This window comes from Elephantulus edwardii, unplaced genomic scaffold (assembly GCF_000299155.1).
Source record: "Elephantulus edwardii isolate Elephantulus edwardi_28Jun2011 unplaced genomic scaffold, EleEdw1.0 scaffold00071, whole genome shotgun sequence".
NCBI classification, from domain to species: Eukaryota; Metazoa; Chordata; class Mammalia; order Macroscelidea; family Macroscelididae; genus Elephantulus; species Elephantulus edwardii.
In genome coordinates, this window is record NW_006399821.1 from 3,804,075 (window position 1) to 3,810,074 (window position 6,000).

At 40.5% G+C, this 6,000-nt stretch overlaps 1 protein-coding gene across 1 annotated transcript in view; it reads right to left on the reverse strand.

Annotated features, from left to right (window-relative positions):
* Positions 1-6,000, reverse strand: part of GMDS (GDP-mannose 4,6-dehydratase) — an 844,904-nt gene that overhangs the window by 166,316 nt on the left and 672,588 nt on the right. The window lies entirely within an intron of this gene.

Genomic DNA, 6,000 nt, shown 5'->3' on the forward strand with positions numbered 1-6,000 from the left:
GTAAGGAGCATGATCATACATAACTTTTCTCCACTGTGCAGTTGACTTTAGAGACTTATAACACTAGCTGAAACAGGGTAAGGCATAAGGAAGGACACTCTTACTTAAGGGGTTTACTAGGAACCGTCTGGAAGTCAAATGTGAGTTCAACACAACATCTGTTCCTCTGGGGAGGGGTCTCCAGCATACAAGCCCTTCTTGCCCTCCCTAATACTATATCTGCAGGACCTCCATCTACATTCAGAACAGTGGGAGGGAAGAGATAGCACTGCTCTTCACAATCAATACAGCTGCACTGAAATCCACTTTATCTGGGAAACGGCTCAACACAAAACATTTTTACTTTGCACAAGGTCTGCATGAGGGAGTAAGGCATTGGCTAATGGCCAAAAACACATCCAATTTACGTGTTCATACAAATGCATGGAACATTTGTATTAACATGTGAAAAGCAACAGCTAACTTGTCTTAACAAGTAATGACTCTAAGCAAGGATGCTGTATAAATGCAGTGAAGGTGACTGGACAGGGAGTACAGGACTCACCAATTAACAGAAATTACTACCTACTAATTTAGATCAATAAGAACTTATTGAGCAAGGATTTTGTACAATTCCATTTAAAAACAAATTATTGGCTCCTAACAAGCATTAAATAATTCAAGAGATCACAGAATTCAGAACAATTAAGTGGAATGAGGTGCCATTAAATCCCCTTAGGGAACACTAAAAGCATAGTCAACTGTATTGGCCAATTGTAGGAGCCATTAGATCTAAAGTATGGTGGGGGATGCAGAACTTGTAGCAACTTAAGTTTCACAAAAGCTCTCAAACTGGGGAGCACTATGCTGAGTGAACTAACTCAGTCTCATAAGGACAAATACTGTGTACAACCATTATTGTAAAAATAGAACTGGCAACAACAACAAAGCAAGTCTTTCCAACTTCTCTGGGAAATCAATGAACAAGGGGGAAGAAAAAAAAGGAGATAAATACGCCTAATTAGCAATTGTTCCCATTGTTTGGACTTATCAAAGAAATAACCCTTGAATAGTTTTATTAGGTGTCTATGTTTACATTTAATGGTATCTACACACTGGCCGAGTAACTAAAAGTCTACTAAAAGAAGCTAGTATATGGTGAAAACTGTGAAAGATGGAACCCAATAGGACAGCCTTGTGTTCCCTAGCCTCAAAAGCTTTCTGCTTTTGACAAGGTGTAGTCTTACTACTTTCATATTATTTGTTTTCTTTTGTAATTTTTTAAAATTGTGATTTAAAGAAAGGATTGTGGTGGTGGTGTTATGTGCTGTAGAGTCGCTTGTGACTCATAGCGACCCTATGTACAACATCCCTAATCTATGCTCTGTCTTGTGCCAATCTCACTGTCTCCAATACACCCATCTCGATTATCCCAGTCACTGAATCAATCCAGCACTGTCCCTCCACCCTCCCAAGCATTATGTCCCTCTCCAAGGACCAGTCACATGTCCAAAGTATGTCAGATGAACACTCAAAATCCTTGCCTCCAAGGAGCAGCCTGGTTTAACCCTCTCCAGGATGAACCTGTTTATTTTCTTAGCAGTCAATGGTACACTCAATACTCTTCTCCAGCACCACAGCTCAAAGGCATCAATTCTCCTTCTATCCTCCTTAGACATTGTCCAACTCTCAGATGCATAACAAGTGATAGCAAAGACCACGGCCTATATCAGACGCACCTTAGTCTCTAGAGAGATACTGTTGCTCTTGAGTACTTTAGAGAGGTCCCTAACAGCAGACTTTCCCATCGCAATATGTTTTTTTATTTCCTGGCTGCTGGTGCCAAGAGTGTTGACTGTGGAGCCAAGGAAACTAAATCTGTGAACAATCTCAATCTCTTCCCATCCATTCTGATGCTGCCAATTGGTCCATTGGTGAGAATCTTTGTCGTCTTAACATTGAGCCTCAATCCATATTGAAGGCTGCAGTCCTTGACGCTCTGCAGCAGGCACTTCAGGTCCTCTTCAGTTTCAGCAAGCAGAGTTGTGTCATCTGCACAACGCAGATTGTTGATAGATCTTCTGCCAATCTTGACCCCACATTTCTCCTCATAGAGCCCAGCCTCCTGGATAATCTGCTCTGCATACAGGTTCAAAAGGCATGGAGAAAGGACACATCCCTGGAGTATGCCCTTCCCAATTTTGAACCATGCAGTGTTTCCTCACTCTGTTGTGACGACTGCCTCTTGGTCCAAGTATAGGTCTCACATTAGCACGATCAAGTGTTCTGGGATTCCCACTTTTCTCAGAGTCAGCCACAGTTTGTTAAGATCCACACAGTCAAACACCTTTGCATAGTCAATGAAACACAGATAGATATACATTCCTCTGGTATTCCCTGCTTTCAGCCAAGATCCACCTAACATTAGCTACAATGTCCGATTACAAAGCTAAAAAAAAACCCCAAACCAAAAAAAACAGTAATTAGTAAAACATGTATGGGGGCCCAAAGGGAGAAGGAGTGGGAACAGAGGGGTGAAGATGGGTGGGGGGAGGGGGAGAAATCACAGGATCTCACAATTTGGTGGATGATGGAGGGAGGGGGTAAAGGAAATGGGAATAAAAACAGATGGGGAAATGGTGGGCATAGTTCAAATGGTGATTAATGTTAGAAAACACAATGTATGAAAATGATTATATGAAACACAATGTAAATGAAAGAAAGTGTGAAACACAGTGTATACAAAATTTGTATGCAAACCAATATAAAATAACATTTTTTAAAAATATCAGAAATAATTTATGAAGTCAAATATATATGCTAGAATGCGGTTTGAACATAAGGAGTGATAATGAAAGTAAACAAGCCTGTGCCAACCCTCCATGATGGGATGCACACCTCCTCTATTGTGTCATGGGGTTTTTGTTCAAAATGCCTTTCTTAGCTATTGTCTTCGAATTTCACCACATGACTGAGAGGGAACTTGAAACAGGGTGTGTATAAAGTAATCATTATGAGATGCGTCCACTTTTGCCATCCTACCAATTCAAAGCAGATTTAGCAGCAAAGGCAGGAATCTTAGTTTTGAGGAGGATCAAGCAGAGAGTGCAGTGTCAGTCCTTTGGGGCCAGAGATTCCTACCTCAGCAAGACTAGGATTTATATAAAAGCAGTGGTACCCTCTACAGAGACCTAGAGACAGACATGGGACAGAGCTGACTTAGGACTGCTGTCCCATGGAGCCAGAGCCAGTGGCTTCAAGCAAACTTGCTGGAGGAAGGACCAAGGGAAGACATAAAAATTGGCATAACTAAGAGAACTTTGTGTCATTGACCTAAGCCATAAAGCTAAGGGTTCAAGGCCCCAAAGACACCATGAGCACACTTGAGAACCTATCTGGACTAAGGAAATGTATCCTGTTGTGAAACTGAATTGTTAGGAAGTTTCCTTAATAAACCCCATAATCGTGTGTGTGTGTGTGTGTGTGTGTGTGTGTGTGTGTGTGTTGTGTGTGTGAAGCTCTTGGGAATTATTTTTAAGAAAAGCTGTTTTATGGGGATCTGAGTATGGAAGTAGAAGGCTTCCAGTGTCTAGAATGCAGTGATGACATGATGCTAGAATGCAGTAATGATGTCGTACTAGAATGTAGTGATGACATCATTCTAGGATACAGTAATGACATTATGCTGTCTTGGAACAATTCCAGCTTCTGGAGCATGGGAGTGGTCTGTGTGCACACATACTACTTTTGTTCCCTTCCTAGACCTCACTGATAATAAGTAGAGTTTCGAAAAAATAAGCAGAATGAACAGGAAGGAGGTAAGAGCAATCAAATGCTGGAAGCAGTAAAGTAAAACTGTAAGTGTTAAAGGAGTCAGCAGGGGCACAAGAAAGTATATTTCTAAGTCACCAGTGGAGAGGGCTAGAAAGAACCCCAGTCTACACTTGGAGAAGCCCCCAGTGCCCAGAACACAGAGGCACAAGCTCTTCAGGACTGCCTGAAGAGAAAGCCTGTTCACAGGTCCCATCAGAAGCAGCGTGATGCATCATCCCTGCCAGATTTTGCATCCTTTGGGAATTGCTTCATCTTAAACTGGCACAAAGATAAGAGACAGCTGCCACTCTCCTTCCAAGGGAGACAGAGCACAGGCTATACCTAGATCATCCTAGAGTGACAGGAAATAAGCTTTGACTATGTTTAAGAAACTTTCAATTAAACTGGCTTAGTGAATAGAAAATTGCACTGAAACCCAAAGACATGTCATTCAAATCCACCAGCTGCTCCTCAGTAGATAATGGGCTATCTCCCCGTGTGATTTATGACTTCTGAAAAAAGTACTGGAGGATAAGCTCCAAGTAGGGGTTCAAACACAATGGCAATGAGTTAGCTTTTAAACATGAGCAGAAAACCAGGGATTACCAGACAGGTGAGAAAACTCTTACTGATGACAGAAATCAAACAAAAAGGGGAAAAGCAACTTGGAAGAAACAGAATAAACAGAAGGAAAAAAAAACAAAACCAAACCAACTCTATATACATACCACTGTTTCTACCCTGAGACAGGATAAGGAAATATATTAAAGGAAACAAGAATAAGGTTCTTGTTAGGTGCCACTGAGTTGATACAACTCAGAGAGACCCTAGGAACAATAGATCTGAACCTTGCCCTACCCTGCACCACCCCCACATGTTTGAGTCCATTGTGATAAGCACCGGGATGATTCCTCTTGCTGAAGGCTTTCTTTTCTTCCAATCCTCAACGTTTTCCAGTATGATGTCTTTCCAATGATTGGACCTTCCTAACAACATGCCCAAAGTAAATGAGACAAACTTTCATCATGCTTTTCTCTCAGGAGCACCCCAGTTGCTTTTCCTCCTATTCTTTTGTTAATCCATGGAGTATTCAGTACTGTTGTCCAACACCACAATTCAAAGGTATTGATTCTTCTTCTGTTATCCTTATTCATTATCCAACTTTCCAATGTATAGCAAGTAATTACAAAGCCCATGGCTTGGATCAGGCATGTTAGTCTTTAATATGATAATACTGTTTCTGAGCCCTTTGAAGAGGTCCTTGACAGCAGATTTCCCCAATACAAAATGTCTTTTAATTTCTTTGCTGTTGCTAACATGAGTACTGATTGTGGATCCAAGTAAAAGGAAATCCTTGACAATTTCAATCTTTATCTATTATGATGGTGCCTATAGGTTCAGTGGTAAGGATTTAAATCTTCTTGATGTTGGGCTTATTGAAGGGGGTAACCTTTGATCTGCAGCATGTGTTTCCAGTCCTCCTCACATTCTGCAAGCAAAGTTGACATCTTCATAAAGCAAGTTATTGGTGGGGCTTCCACAGATCCTGATGCCATACTCTTCATCATACAGTCCAGCTTCTTGAATGAGGAATTTGCTCATGTACAGATTGAACAGGTATGGAGAAAGAATGCAATCCTGATGCATGCCTTTCTTGATTTTAAATCACATGGCAAAGAATAGAATACAATAAAAAAACCCTTTGAAAAGCACGGCATTTGAGAAATTGAGTGACAAAATCAGAAATGAAATATTCAAGAGGAGCTGGAAGATAAAAATGAGGCAATATCCTAGAAAGTGGAGCAGAAAGATATAAATTTTAAAAAAGAAAGAAAATAATAAAATGAGAATACTGTCCATGAAGTCAATATAACAAAATTTACAGAAGGCGTGAAGAAGGAAAAAAAAAAGGAGGATATCTAATGATCATCTTGAAATAAATCAGGAAATTTATCAGAGCAGAAGAATATACATTTCCAGATCAAGGAACCACAGAGTGGAAAAACAATAAAAATATGAAATAGAGTCACCTCCCATGAAGCTTCATGACACCAGAACAAAGGGAAGATATTCCAGACTTCCAGAGACTACAGACTGAAGATTAGGACTCAGAGACATTCTACTTCTCATAGTAATGCTGTGAACCAGACAGCACTGACCAATGCCTTCAAGATTCTGAAGGAATAGGATCTCTAACCTTAAATATAC